Genomic DNA, 16189 nt, shown 5'->3' on the forward strand with positions numbered 1-16189 from the left:
AGTTAAAAAAACAGCAAAAGGTAACTAACATACAGCCTTGGACAGAGGTTTTCTCAGAGAATCCACTCCCTCCAAACAGGCAAGCCCTTTTAGGTGCCCAAGCCCCTACGATGCACACCCCATGTCTTGTACAGAAGTCTTTATGCAGAGCCCACTCCCTCCAGATAACGGAGACCCATTCGGTGACCAAGCCTCTACTAAGCACACTTTTGCCTGAGGGAGGTGCAAGTTGGTTCTTATCTGTGTCTGCAAAGGATTGTACATGTAGGTTTGCATCAAAATCCACGGGTGGGTACATGGCAATCCATATACAGCAACCTTGGAAAATCCTCTTAATGCAAAGTAATGCAAGGCCGTGCAGTGCACTGCACTACATTACATAACTAATGGTTATAAACCAACAGAAAAATATCTTCTGTACTGATTTTAAATAGAAATTTACATTTTATATCAGGTTTTCAAGAAAGAAGTAACACACATCTTTAAAAAAAAGTAAGATATATCTATTGTTATAAGTGCTGAAGAGTTTTATTTCAACATATATCAGACTTACCTTTTCAATATTAAAAATAGTCTTCTGTAGCAAACTATTATGATATATAAACATACAGACAAATACAAGACAAGCACATGACATTTTTCTGTTTTTAAAGCAGTAAAGATGGTGCTAACAATTGGTTGTTCATGTTTTTCTTAACTCTTTTTTCAGGTTTTCAATTTATTGGTGTTCAATGTAAACAAAACAAGGGCATCTGAACTTAGACATTGAAAGAAAAAAAATACTTCAGCTGCTGGCACTTGTGTTCCTGCACCACCTTTTTATGTGCAGATACACTTTGCTCTCCTGCAACAACTAGTTTGAAGCAAAATTTCTAGTATGTAATAATTTGCTAGTATTCCAGAACCATGACAGGTTGTTGCTGCAGGACTTGAGAGGGGACACTATTTCCAAGTCCAACCGATGGTCCAGGGCCAAATGTTGGTGCCTCTACTTCCTCCTCCTGTTGGCATCAGTGCTCTGCACAAGCAAACTGCCTTGGGTGCATTGCGTCATATGTTTCTGCATACCTGATGTACCAAACTAATATTGTTTAACAGCCCCCATGCTAAACTGCTCTGGGAAATATCACAGGTTACATACTTTACTAACATCTTCTTCTCTCCTGCTGAGGAGACTGAAACTACACCAGTGACTCCTTTGGTGTAGTTTGAGTCTCCTCTTCTTTCTCCATCTCACTGGTTTGCCCTGACCTGATGCCATAATTTGGCAAGTTAAAATTCCCCCAAAATTTTAAATGATCTAAAAATAATAGGCAGGGTTTTGTAGAAAAGATAAGTAGTCCAGGTAAGTTTAAATGTAGATTTATTATAAGTTAGATGTTACAAAGATAAGAGCCCCACCAGGAGCAGCCTCACTGCTGCTCAGCCCATCTCAACCCCAAATGACACTCACACACACGAACATTCCGATCCCCAACATTCTCTCACACAGACACTCAGGCTGAGCAGCAGCAGTATAACACACCCCCTTTCTTTGTAATGGAAAAGAAAGAAATCTCAAAAGGCATTAGAAACTTTTCAAGAAATATATAAGATGTCAATTCTTTTGGAACAATGCATGAAAAATGAAAGATGGAACATTCATGCAAGAAAATGAAGTGAGGAGGGAGAAACATAACACAAGTACAATGACTCGTGCACACCATCCTCCTTTCTATCACAAAACAACCCAAACACTCCCACACTACAGGCTACAGACCAACCCAAATGCTAGAATTGTGCAAGCTGGCCAGGCAAACACAAGAAGCACAAGAGAACCAACCATAAAAGTGTGAAAGAAAACTAACCAATAAGAAAAACTGTATGCACGCGTGGACATTCTCCATACAGAACATAGTAACAAGCACAAATATATCAATCTTCCCCCAACAAAAAAATTAGAGTGTGATGTGTGGAAGGGGATTCACACAGAACAAAAGGAACTCCCAATGTAAACCCTGAATGGCAAGGGAAAAACCCAAATCTCGTAAAGGAATTCTTGACATCCAAGGGAGTAAAAATCGAAACCCAAATCTAGCAAGAAATTCTTGACGTCCACGGGAGTAAAAATGCAATGCAGACCAAAGCAAGAAGCAACCATAAGGCACGTAAGTAAATGCACATAAAGTAAGCACGCAAAACTCTTCCCCCAACAGAAATTTGGGTATGATGTGTAGAGAACAGCCTACACGTAACCAATCAATCACAAATCAATTGTCTTAAAATGTAAGGCTCTCCCAGAACAAGTAAAGCAATCAGCAATCATAAACAATAAAATTCACCCAAACATAAATTTGGGTTGTGGTGTGAGGAAGGAACGCCACACAGGACTAAGGTAAATGCACATAAGGAAATTAACTGCATATAAGGTAAGTAATTGCACAACCGAATGTTAAATCTGACTCATGCAGACCCGCATGCAAAGCACTTTAACCCCTTCCATGCTCATGACAAGCTCAGCTCATCATGAGTCACAGTGGAGCTGTGCTCATGACGATGTAATTTGAGATGACATCAGTGATGTCATCAGTGATGTCACTGACCATGTCATGAGTGATGTAATATGTGACATCATCAGCAGTGCATTACGGGCACACGAGTTATAGTTAGCTCAACTAACTATAACAGACAAATTTCTCTGGTTTTCTGTGAGTCAAATGTCCAACTAACTATAACATCCCTGAAAACCTATATTTTTTTAGTGAATTTCAAAGGTTTTTTAAATGCTAATTACTAACTGTAACGTCTGTAAAACCTATGGTTTTTTCAGTGAATTTCTAAGGTTTTTTAAATGTTAATTTCATATTTAATATTTCTAAAACCTATATTTTTTCTATTGTTTTGTAATATTTTGGAACTCTTTTATCCTTTTTTTTTTACTTTAAAAATTATGTAATGTTTTCTTCTTCCCCAAAAAATATGTGTAAATATTTTTTTTTTTTAGAAAACTGCTATATCATACCGGTGGTGTACCAAGCTCCATCACCACGCGAATCCTATCCACCATATTGCTAAACTCGTAAATGATGCGCATGTCGTATCCGACGGGTTTGTGGCACCTCGTTCCGTGTAACATCATATACATATGACGTCGCGCCAGCTGCTACTTTGGTATCCGGCGGGTACGCAGTACCAAGCCACGTGTTATGTCATGACGAGTGCATGTTGCCAGGCCCTGTGTTACGTCATGAACGTATGGTGTCGCGCCGGGTTTGCCATTCCTCCATTTTTTTTATGTCTCAAAACTATATCTAAATAACTTTAAAGTGTATATGAGAGCAAGCAATAATCTAAAAGATTTTAAACATTTATATATTTCTAACTGTAATAAACTTATATTATGATAAACAGATATTTTCCAAAATCGCGTCAGGTGCGGCCTCCTTGTGCGCTCGATGCGCGATTGCCATGTGACCTTAAAAAAAAGCATTTGATTAGTTCTTAACATTTCCCATTGTAACAGTTGGAGGACATCACCCATTTTAGTCATTCTCTCTACAGCGTTTGATGAGACACACACTTTCTGAGAGCTTTTTTGAAAAGTTTTTTGCTGTGTACACATATCTTATACTACACACAACATGCAACGATCATCTTGATCAATATTCGTGCTCTGTACATTAGCCTTCCACACCTGATGGCAATTCATCTGAAACATTACATCAAAAAACATATGTGCGTTACACGATGCCCCTGGTGTGTGTGCGCATTATTGTGCTGCTTTTCGGCCTGGGTATTAGTGGCTCGAAGATGTATCATAAGCCATGGGCAGGGGACACATCCTACATCACATGTGACAAACACTAAAGAGTAATGTGTAGGCTTGTGTTGCAGTATGCTCCGTTGTCAGGCTTTACCAGTATAGTTGTGTGTTATATGTGAGACTTTCAGATTCACGTTTGACATGCATTGCTTAACTGCAATGAGCATTATCACTATGTATGAGGTAGCCTCACTGCTGATTCTCCCTCCATCCAAGCACATTCACATGTGCACGCTTTGCGATAGCAGCACTTTCAATAATACCGCACACCATTGACATGCATGTCTGCGCCTATCCACAAGCTTGACAAACACATGTGATATTGCCCATTCAATGTTTTCGAACAGCATCTCATTAGCGATAGTTGCCGCCCTCCCGGGACATGCTACAATAATGTAAATTGTGCATTCTGCAACGTCAAAACTGCAACAGAAACACACATAAGTACACTTCCTGGCCAGGCAGGAACTGAATAACGCCCAGGTCCCCGGAATAATTATTCACAACCCTACACTGGCCTTGCGCACGCAAGCCCAGCCCACTTTGCGTACATATAAATAGAATAACAACAATGCCACATCTCCCAGTTCTTCCACACTGCCTCAGGTAATATGGCCGCATCCACCTCGCATATCCCAATGCGCAATAAAAAAAAGGGATCCATGAGGTGTACACCATCCTGGCAATCAACACTGGATATGAATTGTGAACCCTACTGGCAATCCTGTTTGGAAAGGGATCCATGAGGTGTACACCATCCCGGCAATAAAGACTGCATATGAATTGTGAACACTGCTGCACGTCGTGCTTGGACACACAGCAATGACAGCAGGTGAGCAGTGGGGCCTGGGTGCACAAGGGGCTTCAAATGAGCACGGTGCTGCAGGAGATGTGGGGTGCATCAGCCTGGGTGTGCAGATGCAAACAAGCGATGTTACCGTGCATAACGATGTGATCTCTGACCTCATTCAGTCACATCTCTGTGTCAGTTTAAGGACCTGCTGGACCGTACTGTAGGCCTGAGTCCGCGGGCACCGCTGCCCTACAGACACATAGCGTTGGCCTTTGGAACACTGTAGTAAGCTAATTACTAAGTGTACATGCACATAGGCTTGCGCCACTGCATTACACAAGCACATTATGCTTCTAGCATGCACTCTGTTCCTTTGTATGTAAACATTGGCATAATATTTTTTTATTGAACCTTGTGTATGCTTGTGTACTCCAACTCCTCTTTGAACCACGATTACCACTAATAGTTGGTTCATCGTACTTCAAGAAGGAAGGATGCACTCAACTGGTGTTCTCCATTAAGCTTGAAATAAACCTTCATTTACCTCAAGACGTTTCCAGCATTATATTATTTCTCCCATTTTAGACACTGAGTTGCTTGCTCCAAAATGGGCGTAGCGGGTGCTCACCCTGTGACGATGCCCTTGGAATTCTGATGCCTTCCATCGTGGTATTAAGACACGGTCCCCGACTGGAGACCTGCTGTGCCAGCTTGAGAGAGGCACCCTGGAGTCGGAGCTTGCACCGGCACGTCTTTGGACACACCGGGGGTGGCAGGTGAGCAGTGAAGCCTCGGTGTGCAGGAGCTGCAATTGAGCACTGTGTGGGGGAAGGGGCTGGGGTGCAGCAGCCTGGGTGCACAGGTGCAGGCAAGCGATGTTGCAGTAGATAATAATGTAATCTCTGGCCTCATTCGTATCGATTTCATTTTAAGGACTTGCTGGACAGCACTCTTTCTCGTGGACCCGAGCGTCCTAGACACACAGGTGACGGGAGGTAAACAGTGAGGGCTGCGTGCAGTAGGCCGACACTCTGTCTCCTCCTCCCTCTGTTCTTTTGACTCTCCCTTCCCTTCTCCCTTCCACCCACTCCCTCTCTGTCCCATTCTCACTATCTTCATTTCATTCCTACTACCTTTCTTTTTCTCTTGGACATGGCACACATACTTCTGTTTCTTTTTTGTATTGCAGGTTTTGTACGCTGCTTCCGGAGGAATCCCACCCACTGATTTCATGTTATACTGTTGTTTGTTTAAATAAAGTTGTGTTTCCATTTTAAGTGGAGAAACACGGAAGGATTGGTTCCGGTGTTTAAGATTCACTTACGAATAGTATTGAGGTAGACGGTGTCTCGCCAAAGAGTTTAGCTGACACAGGTTCCTCGTACAACAGGGGCCTCTGGACAAATGCGGAAGGATTGGTTCCGATTGAAGAATGTAAAAGACTGTTATTAGTGCAGTAGCCCGTGACACATCGTGATTACGGTTTGACGTTACGAATAATTTTAACTGAGAAGAAGCGTTTGAATGGAGTCAGCATAGAACACTCAGTTGCAAGTGAGAGAAAAGGCATGGGAAAGATATATAAAGCCCTGAGGAAGTCGTGGGGTTACACCCATATACGACGAAACTCTTGGCTTAAGGGAGTGGAAGACTGTGAAAAAAGGAACATAATAAAAGAACTGGACAAGCTCAGGAACTTGGAAATTCATCTTTCTTCCTATTTTATTGTATTATCACTGACTTAATAATTGGCTTGTGCTTCAGAAATTGTAAATGTGTTTGTTCAAACTGTGATTGAGTGATTAGGAGAGATGCACAGCAGGATATTGGCAATTTGTTTGTGTATATCTTGTTTCACAAAAGTTAGAGTGTTAATTTTATATGGGCGCCCCAAGTCTCTTTTTGACACCCACCTTATGTTATTCAATAGGGGTGAGTAGTTCGCTTCCCGCTTCCTGTATAGTATAAACGCATAATAACACTACTTACACGGTAATACTGCAGCGGCCAGTATGCTATAGCGCCGAGAGCCCATCACTTTACACCAATCAGCTCAGTTTGATCCCTGAGTCTTCACACCGGTAGGCATGAGTACTTCACTTCCTGAATAGTATAAACGCACGGCAGGGGTCAGTAGTTCACTTCGGATGTACCATGTTATTCTGCATACTATTACAACTACCTACCGTTACAACGCGACCATTACAACGCATACCATTACAACGCATAGCGCTTTGAGGTGCTGGATAGTGGTAAGTATAATTTACTATTCTAACTCCAGTCCCCGTGGACCCTAGGGAAGGTGTTGGATAGTAAATTATACTTATTCCCTATCCTAGAGCGCCCCCCAGCGCAATGCGTTGTAATGGTATGCGTTGTAAAAGTCGCGTTGTAACGGTAGTGCGTTGTAACAAATGCGTTGTAACAGGTGTATACCGTTCACTTCCCACTCCCTGTATGGTATAAATGCCTACTAACACTACTTGCACGCGTATGCTACAAAGACCAGAGCACATCACTTTACAGCAATGAGCTCACAGTTTAGGTTCTCAGTTTTATACCCGAGTGTAGCAGCATGTCATCTCAGCACCATGTCACTCTGAGCAACACCGCACTTTCAGACCGGTAGGAGTGACTACTTCGCTTCGCACTCCCCCACAGAGGTTACAGTAGTCCTATCCTCATCTTTCCTACTCTTTGTACCCTTTTTTCCCCTTTCTCATTTCAACGGAATCACAAAATGGCTGCCAACACTTCCTAGCTGCAATCGCTCGCACCGCTCGCAGCCAATAAGCAGCAAGCTCGTGCTCGTAACGCCTCTGCCAATCAGATGGCAGAATTTCCAAATATCCATATCTGTAAATTTTGATTTTTCTCCTAAACTACTGAACGGATTCACACCAAATAAACAAAAACGTTTTTTCTAGACTAAGACCCTTCTCCCTGCCAAATTTGGGATAATTCCATTCACCTGTTCGACCTGTAGCCATGTCTAAAGTTTCTTACGGAAATTGCATGGAGAAAACACGTTTTGGGACCCCCTTTTATTCTCGGCCCGTCTTGATGAATCACCCCCAAACTTTCAACATAGGGGCTGATATGAACAAAGAATTCGTTTGGAAATTCATGAAGATTCGTCAAATGACGCCAAAGTTATAAACAAAACAAAAAATGCTCTTCCTATGGAAACTTGGTCCTAACTATAACTACCTACTGGCGACCACCAGTAGGTAATATATTTATATATAGGCAGAAAGAGAGATAGGCTATATTTGGAATTTCCAGTTGCATTTTTTTTGATATAACTACTTACCAGTAGTGTCTTAAGGCATAATGAGACTCTTTGTACGGCATGAGGAATATCTAGTCAAAGAAGATGAAGCAAGACTGTTATACGAAGTTGGGTGAAAATAAATCAGTGAAGCCTGAAATAGAGACAGTGGGGAGAGATAGGCTTCCACTTGCATGATTTTTGTTAATCCATTTATCACCCACATATCTACACACCTAACAACATAACTGTGGTAGAAAAGAGATAAGTTGCTCTAAAAGTTAAACCTATGGTGCAGGAGGCCTAGCAGTGCGGCTGAATGGGAAGTGGACCATTATGAGTAGCCAGGCTGATAGACAAATTCCGACATGAGCAGCTCTTTAAAAATGTGCTGTAGCAAGATGGCACAATGTAATCCCCCAAATTGTATGTCAATAGTCACCTATATAGACGCTTGTGCAGCTTTCCTATTACCAGGGATGAGTTTGAGGCACCCTCTAAGGGCCTCACCTGGGCTATCAGTTCACTTCCCTCAAGTTGGGGGTATAAGCAAACCAAGCACAGGGTAAACTTCTAAACTGTACAAAAAACCTCAGGTACTAAAACAGTAGCAGAAAATAGACGTGCACATAAAGGGACACAAGGGGCAGTGTAACAGCTGATTTAGAACATTAATAGAAAGCAGAGAAATTCTACCATTCACCATTTTGCATATCGTTTACATTTCTCTTGCTATTTATGTGCCTTGGGAAGGCTGCCTTAACAACTTTGCAGCATTAAGATGTAAATATAATGGGAACGGATACAGAAAAAAATATCATTACTAATGCAGGGACTTGCTTTGTTTCAACTAGTTTACAATATTCCACAGTGAGATGGTTGCTTCACAGTGTTTTTGCATTTTCAGAGCTAAAACTGGACTTCTCTTTTCCGTTTCAGAAACCCTTCCTTCCACGTCCACATGTTGTTCAACCTCAAGGGAACTGCGTCTGAATAATAATTGCTGATGGAATACAGTTTCCTAAATAGCACCACGCTGTCTCTAGATACTCTTTTAATTGCTGTCTCTAATCTGTAGCTTGTGTGGTTCTAATTTGTATTTGTTTCACCTGGAGGGCAATCATCGACTCATATTAATTACTGTTCTCACATATTTTATGACTAAACTTTGTGAATTGTTTGGTATTAGACGTTAACCTATGAAACTGCAAGCCTGTTTTTCAAATATTTTTTACCAGCAGGCTGCTCCTTACCTAACTCTTCTTTAATAGCTTGTTGATATAATGACATATTTAAATTAATTCCTGACCCTCTTTCTCTTTCCCAGTGGTTTACCTTGTTGTTTAACTATGAACAAATGCTTTCAGTGGATTTCAGTAAATAGTACCTTGGTCCACAAAAAATCTATTTTTGTGCACCAGATGAATACCCTGTTAGTGAATAGAATACAGAAGACCAAAGTTGGTCCAGGGGTTCACTGACAAAATATTAACCCTCAAAATATCGCCATACAAAAATATTGTGACAAAATAACTATGCCAAAAATATTGTCACCCCACACTTATAATGGTAAGTACAAAAATATTGAGAAAAAAAATATCAGTCAATATTGTTGTATTAAATATCAAATATGTTAAATAGTAACATTTATTTTTTATTTTTGATAATTATTTTTATTCCAATGTGCTCAGCATACAATACAACCAAAATACAGTTGAGTACTGATGTCCAGGCCATATAATCCATCTAAAGCAATCATTACATCTGGATTCATGAAGTTATAAACACAATGAGGTAACATTCTTGTCTCGATCTTGCTCTTGCTCCCTATAACCATTGGTCGGCCTGCCAATACCCACAAATCTTCTCTTATTTCTGTGGGCAACCCCATCTCAGGCATATAGTGTGTTCCGCTTGCTGACACCAGTCCAAGTCAGTTTTCCACTCTGCCATTCTCAGGCGAGTGTGTGGCTGTTCCCCAGCTCTCTGTGATGTTATGTTTTTCTACCACTGCAGCCAATGTAAGCCATATTCTCACATATCTGGGCCACTTGGGCTCAACCAGGACCTCTCCTAAATAGTAACATTATTTAAAAAATAAAATGGATTTAACATATATTTTAATATACCAAATAAACGTAATTAAAAAAAGTTAAACACACATATATAATAATTAATATATGTATTTACAAATAACTACTTAAAAACAATCATTAAACAAAACATTGTAATTTATATTATAATTTCAAATGTTTTAAATAATATAAAAATATAACAAATAAATATCAACATGTAAATGTGAAGTGCACAGTACAACAAAAATTCCACAGAAAGTTAGTCCATTCTTTCAATATTTTAAGTCCATAGTAATCTTAATTTCTCATAGAATTTACACAGACCAGCACACGCATTTCGTATACTGCATGTGGACTTCAGCAGGGCTGTAAATTATACAAAAACACATAGGGGCCGATTCCAATGCGGGCAGGTAGGGCTCCGACCTTTTGTCGGAGCCCCTCTGCCCTCATCGAATGTGCCGTTCGGATTCTTATCTGACCGTTCAATTCTGATGAGCTCGGTTGGAAAGGAATCCGACTCGGTTTTCCGGATGGCTTCTGACGGGCTCAGAGAGCCCTTCTGCCATCCGGAAACCTTTCAGTACTCCCCCGGCTGGCTCTTCCCAGCCGAGGGAGTACGATGGCAGTTTACCACTGCCTTTTTGTGCTGGTCTTTCTGGCACAAAAAAGGAAGTGGGAAGGGCCCCCAAGGGTACATGGCCACCAAATGGTTGCCTAGGGGGCACCTATTATGCCCACCTGTTGATCCCTGTAAATTTCAAAAGGTCAACCTTGGTTTGGACGAGATCCCAGTGTCCAGTCAGACAAAAAGATTGACTTTTATTGAGAATTTGATTGTGTTTCAGTGTAGTTGAGGACAAATTGATCACTAAGTGATTGGTTACTACTTCAGAGTGTGTAATTCCCTCTTTCTTCCTCTTGTCTGTACTCCCACGCTGTTTGGTTTTGGTGTCGTAGGGTTGGGTGGTCTGGTGCGATTGTTTTGGGCATTGTCCAGATGATGCCGTTGAACTTCCTCCCAAATATTTATCTTCGGACGGATGTTACTAGTCGTTGCTTAGTCTTCCACAGATTCTGCTTCCTAGGCATTTCGGTTGAGATGTTTGTGTGAGTTGATGATGTTGTGGTGGTTATATTGTCATATTTTTGTGCAAAGGTGTAAACTCTTTCTGATTGATAGTCAGTTAAGTCACGTCAGAACATCCGTTTTTTCTTTGAATAATATCCTCCTCAAATTCATCTAGGATTTTATTCAGAATATCATAGTTTTTTGTTGTAATTTAACCCCAGTTTGCCTCCTCAATTCTTTTTGACAGAGTATCCACTTCCAGTTTGTTTTTCTCAAATTCCTCTTGGGCTATATCAATTAACTGACGTAGCATGTTAGTGGAAGCAGTGAGTAAGTTATCCTCCCAGAGTTGTAATTTATCCGGGGCCGTTGTCTCTATTGGGGGAAGATTAGAATCCGTAATCCTTTTGGGATAAGGTTATGTTCTAAATACTTTTTAAGAGATGCTCCTTCCCACTACTTTTATGTTTCTTTGTTAGCAGCTTTTAACGAGGCCTGGAATGTACTTTTTGCTGATGAAAGGTTTGTTGTACTCGATAGTTTTGGAATGCCAGCACACATAGGGTCAAAGGCTTCTTCTAATCTGTTGTTTCTTCGTTCACGTCGATTGTCATAGGAGGACATTCTTGCTTTGCCTGTTCCTCAACCTTGTGTGCACTTAAGATAGACTCAGTAATGACTACAGCTATTACTATGATTACTCCTACAATAAATGTACCTATAACATATTTGTGCCTTTCCAAACTAAATTTACCTAAATTGACTTGAATTGCAGCTGTAAGAGGATCAACACACAGAGACTCTTTTCTCCACCTCTTATTCACTTGCAAGAGAAGTCTTTTAGCAACTCATTTTGGGATTTTGGAAAAATTCCTTAACAGTCTTTGGCATGATTTTTCACACCACTTGGAAGACAACCCTAGCCTTCTTTCTTCTTTTAAATGAAAAGTTCTTGTTTTATTCTTCTTCCACGTGAGCCTAGGTTATCTTCTTTTAAGGAATTTGGTTTTAGTTCAAAAGTTAAATATACATCGCTTATGAGATCAGAGCCATTATCCTCAATGGCTTGCAGTAAGAATTCCGCTCTCATTGCTGCAATCTCTTGAGTAGAGAGTGGAACTCCGAAACTCGAAATTTGGATGTATTCCAAAAGCAGAGTCTGTAAACCACTCAACCTTGGTGGATAAGGCACAGACAATGACAGAATTGCATTAGCCTCTATTCCAAGAACTATCCGCAAGATCTCGACAATCGGTATCGAGAACTTGGACTTCGCTCTCCCCAGCATTGGTGACCAGATAAATCCAGTCGGGAGAGGAATATCTCTGATATAGCACTCTTGCTCTCCTTGATCTCCTCCCGCTTCCGGGGGCTTGCTCGGGCTCGCTCAGATTAGACTCAGAAGATCCATTTATTGGTGCAAGTTCTCTTCATAACCAAGTCTTACAATCCTTCTTTACTCTCTTGCAGGCCACGTTTCAGCGGCGGAATTCTCCTTCCTAGACTTCACTCAACCAATTTCCACACCAATCTCTTCTTCTGAGTCAGACTCCATGCCATTCACAACAACACCATCTCCCTCATAGTTTATACATGGGGCCTATGTAGCTTGACCTTCCTCAGCTTGATCTGGTTGGTATCCAGCCTCGTCAGGAATCTCCACAGCTTAGCTTGCCCTCTCTGGTGACCCCTCAGTCATGGCTGGAACCACTTTTGGGAGAGAAGAGTTTTTTATCAGAGGGACCTGTGATTTTTTGGGGATGCGAAGCATGGACCCAGTTCGGCAAACCTCCACACTTCACAGCAGTATTCGTCACCAGTATCACCTGATATGGTCCCCACAACGAGAGTCAAGACAGCTCTTCCTTACATGCTTCCGGACAAGCACCCAATCACCTGAGCTCAGGTTGTGGCAGAGGTCTTTCAATGTCAGGGCATTTGTCACTTCAACCTGATGAGATACAAAATGAACCACATCAGCCAATCCATTACAGTAGTGGAGCATCAAATCATCTGTGATGTTTATAAAAGTGGTTGCTGGCACAGCAGGCATGCGCATGCTCTTCCCATCAAAATTTCATGCGGTGATAACATAGGGGCCCATTAGGATGGCGGTCAGAAAACGACCCGACTGCCATGGTAGCGGAAATCAACCACCTAGGATGGCGGTCAGAAAACGACCCGACTGCCATGGTAGCGGAAATCAACCACCTGCCTGTACTGCGGAAAAATCGGCGGTACAAGTAGGATCAACCGCCCAAAAAGTCAGACCGCGGCGGTACGAGTCAATGAAAAACTGCTGGTAGTGGTCGGAGAAGGCTAAAATCCGTCCGTGTTGGTCGGATTTGTGGTGGAAATTCACCAAACCGCCGCCATACCAGGGGAGATACCGCACGGAAAATTAGGATATCCCTGATATGACTGTGGTATGTTCTGCTGTTCCGACCGCTGCGGTCGCAAACAGTGATGAATGGGAGAGCCGACAGAACAGCCGTAGCATAGCCACCACTGCAGATGCTCCGTGACAAATATGGCGGTCGACAGAAAAAACTCACAACAAGGCCACAAAGTGTACACAGCAAACTACCCATGCCCCCAAAAACAAGAACACACCCCAATGACACAACCACATGGCAACTACAAAAATACAAATCCCAGGACAACCCAACACAATACACCTGACAGCAATACTCCACTTGGACACACCCACATAGCTGAGCTTAAAACTAGACCCTTCCCTGACCACAATCCTTTGCAATACTCCACAAGGGCCCAACACCAGAATACAAAGGAGAGGTAAATCAACACACCATCATTATTCACACCACACACAGCACCACCCCCACCTCAACACTTGCCCCTCTAACCTCTCAGCACCTCACACACCATGCACATCACCCCCCTTTACACACCTGCACCTCTAACCCCTTTGCATATCACACACCATGGCACCGCAAAAAATGCCCAAATTCACAGAGTGAGTTGACAGTCATGATAGATGAGAATCAGAGTAGAACCACAACTGTTTGGTAACCTGGTCCAACAGACACCATTAGACACAATAAATCAAATGTGGGTAACGATAGTCAACAAGGTCAATGCAGTAGGGACCACCTCGTGCAACAGACATGAAATCATGAAGCGGTGGCATGACCTGAAGAGTGTTTTCAAAAAGAAGAGGAGCAAGAACCGTGAGCTGGCTCAGGGGATTGGTGGTGGCCCTCCCATTGCACCAAGAACATTCACTGCATGGGAGGAGAAGGTGCTTGCCATACTGCATCCAGAGAGTCTCACAGGAAGAGCCGGGTGAGTGGAGGCTGGTAAGTACAAACAAATGTAAACCATTACACTGCTATTTACCGTCTTGCACAACTACAAAACTACATCTCAGAGGCACAAGTATATCCATATGCACCACTAAATCCAACACATGTCCCACAGATGTAACATACACTACAGCTGAATCACCCCAAAGGTAGCCAACATATATAGGGTTGAATGTGTTCCGGCAAACATCGCTACAACTACCACCATGCCCCCTGTCCCACCCCTGAGCAGGATAGAGCACTCCACGCCAACCCAGAAGCAGTCTGCAGCCATTGTATTGTTCACCCTCACCTAACAGGTAGATATCCATCTTCTCTGAGAGGGCTGTTTGGAGTTGGAAGGCCTGCACTACAACTCCCACCATGCCCCTGTAGCGACAGGGTAATTTTAGTCTATTTTCAGACTGGTGGTGACTATAATCCACTGCCATCTCAGTCCTAGTTGCATTTGCGTTCATTTGTAGGGCTTAACTATGCCCTTTGACAGGGTTTAGTGCCTTTTTCCGTTTTCTTGGGCCTACAGGCCCAAAAGCTAGAGAGAAGCCATTTTGTATTTCTGCCTCGACTGTCCGAGTCGCTTGCAGGGTAAAGGTAGTGTTTAGAATTCATCCTGTTATTCGCTAGAGAGGAACCGGTCAAGACTGGCCCTTATCAAAGGAATGTGTTTGTCTCCCCGGCTCTAGACGCAATACGCAGGTGGCCACTGTGGAAGGCGAAGGGAGCGGGGGACTGGTACAGGAATTTGTTGGGAGTCGGCCTAATACCGGAATTTTCCATAGAGAAAGTGAGCTCTATATTATCAAGGAGCAAGTAGAGAGGAGAGAGAGAGCAGCGTGTGGAGTAGACAGAAGAAGTTGGTCCAAAGGCTGGTGCATAGAGATTGATACCATCAGCTAATTGAAATCCTGAAACGAAGAAGGAGAGTGATTGAGAATCCTGTAGTGACATCATACAGGAGTGGCAGAGACTAAGGGCCCGATGTAGGTAACATTGATTTACCGATTTTTAATTACCGAATTTTACTGATTCGGTCATTGAAAATCGGTAAATCAATGTGGTTGACATGTAGGTATTTCCAGATGTGGAAATACTGAATCTGTCACATTCGGTATTTACCGATTCTGTAAATACAGAATCGGTATTTCCCATTGATTCCTATGGGCTTCAAAGCCCATAGGAATCAATGGGAAATACCGATTCTGTATTTACAGAATCGGTAAATACCGATTTTTGCAATGGTACAGGGGGTGTCACTTTGACACCCTCTGACACCCCACAAATAGGCATGTGCGCCATGTGGCACACAGACATGCCCTAAGGGCATGGCTGTCTGTCACATGGCTAGGTGTGCATGCACACATGTGCATGCACACCTGAAATCGGTATTTTACCACACAATAGGATTGTGTGGTAAAATACCGATTTTGTAGGGCCTTTGGGACTCAGAAGAGTCCCACCTACATCAGAGATTTACCGAATAGGTAAAAATACCGATTCGGTATTTTACAGAATCAGTAACTTTACCGATTCGGTAAAGTTACCGATTCTGTAAAAATGTACCCCAACATGCCAAATCTGGTTTACCGGTCGGTAACGGCCGAAAATACAGATTTTCGGCCGTTACCGACCAACCTACATCAGGCCCTAAGTCCAGAAGAGGGTTCGAGTATTTCGGAACCATGGCAGCGTAGATAAGGCGTAGCGGTGCAGACGTGTATTCGTGAGCCATAGGTGGGAGAGAAGAGTCCCGAGCACATTGAAGACAAAGCGAGAGAGAGAGGGATCAGCTCCGCTGCTGAAATGGAAAGACACATGTCTAAGGTGAGGCGTTCTGAGCTTAGTGTAGAATA

The sequence above is a fragment of the Lissotriton vulgaris genome, chromosome 4_1 (assembly GCF_964263255.1).
Source record: "Lissotriton vulgaris chromosome 4_1, aLisVul1.2, whole genome shotgun sequence".
Lineage (NCBI taxonomy): Eukaryota > Metazoa > Chordata > Amphibia > Caudata > Salamandridae > Lissotriton > Lissotriton vulgaris.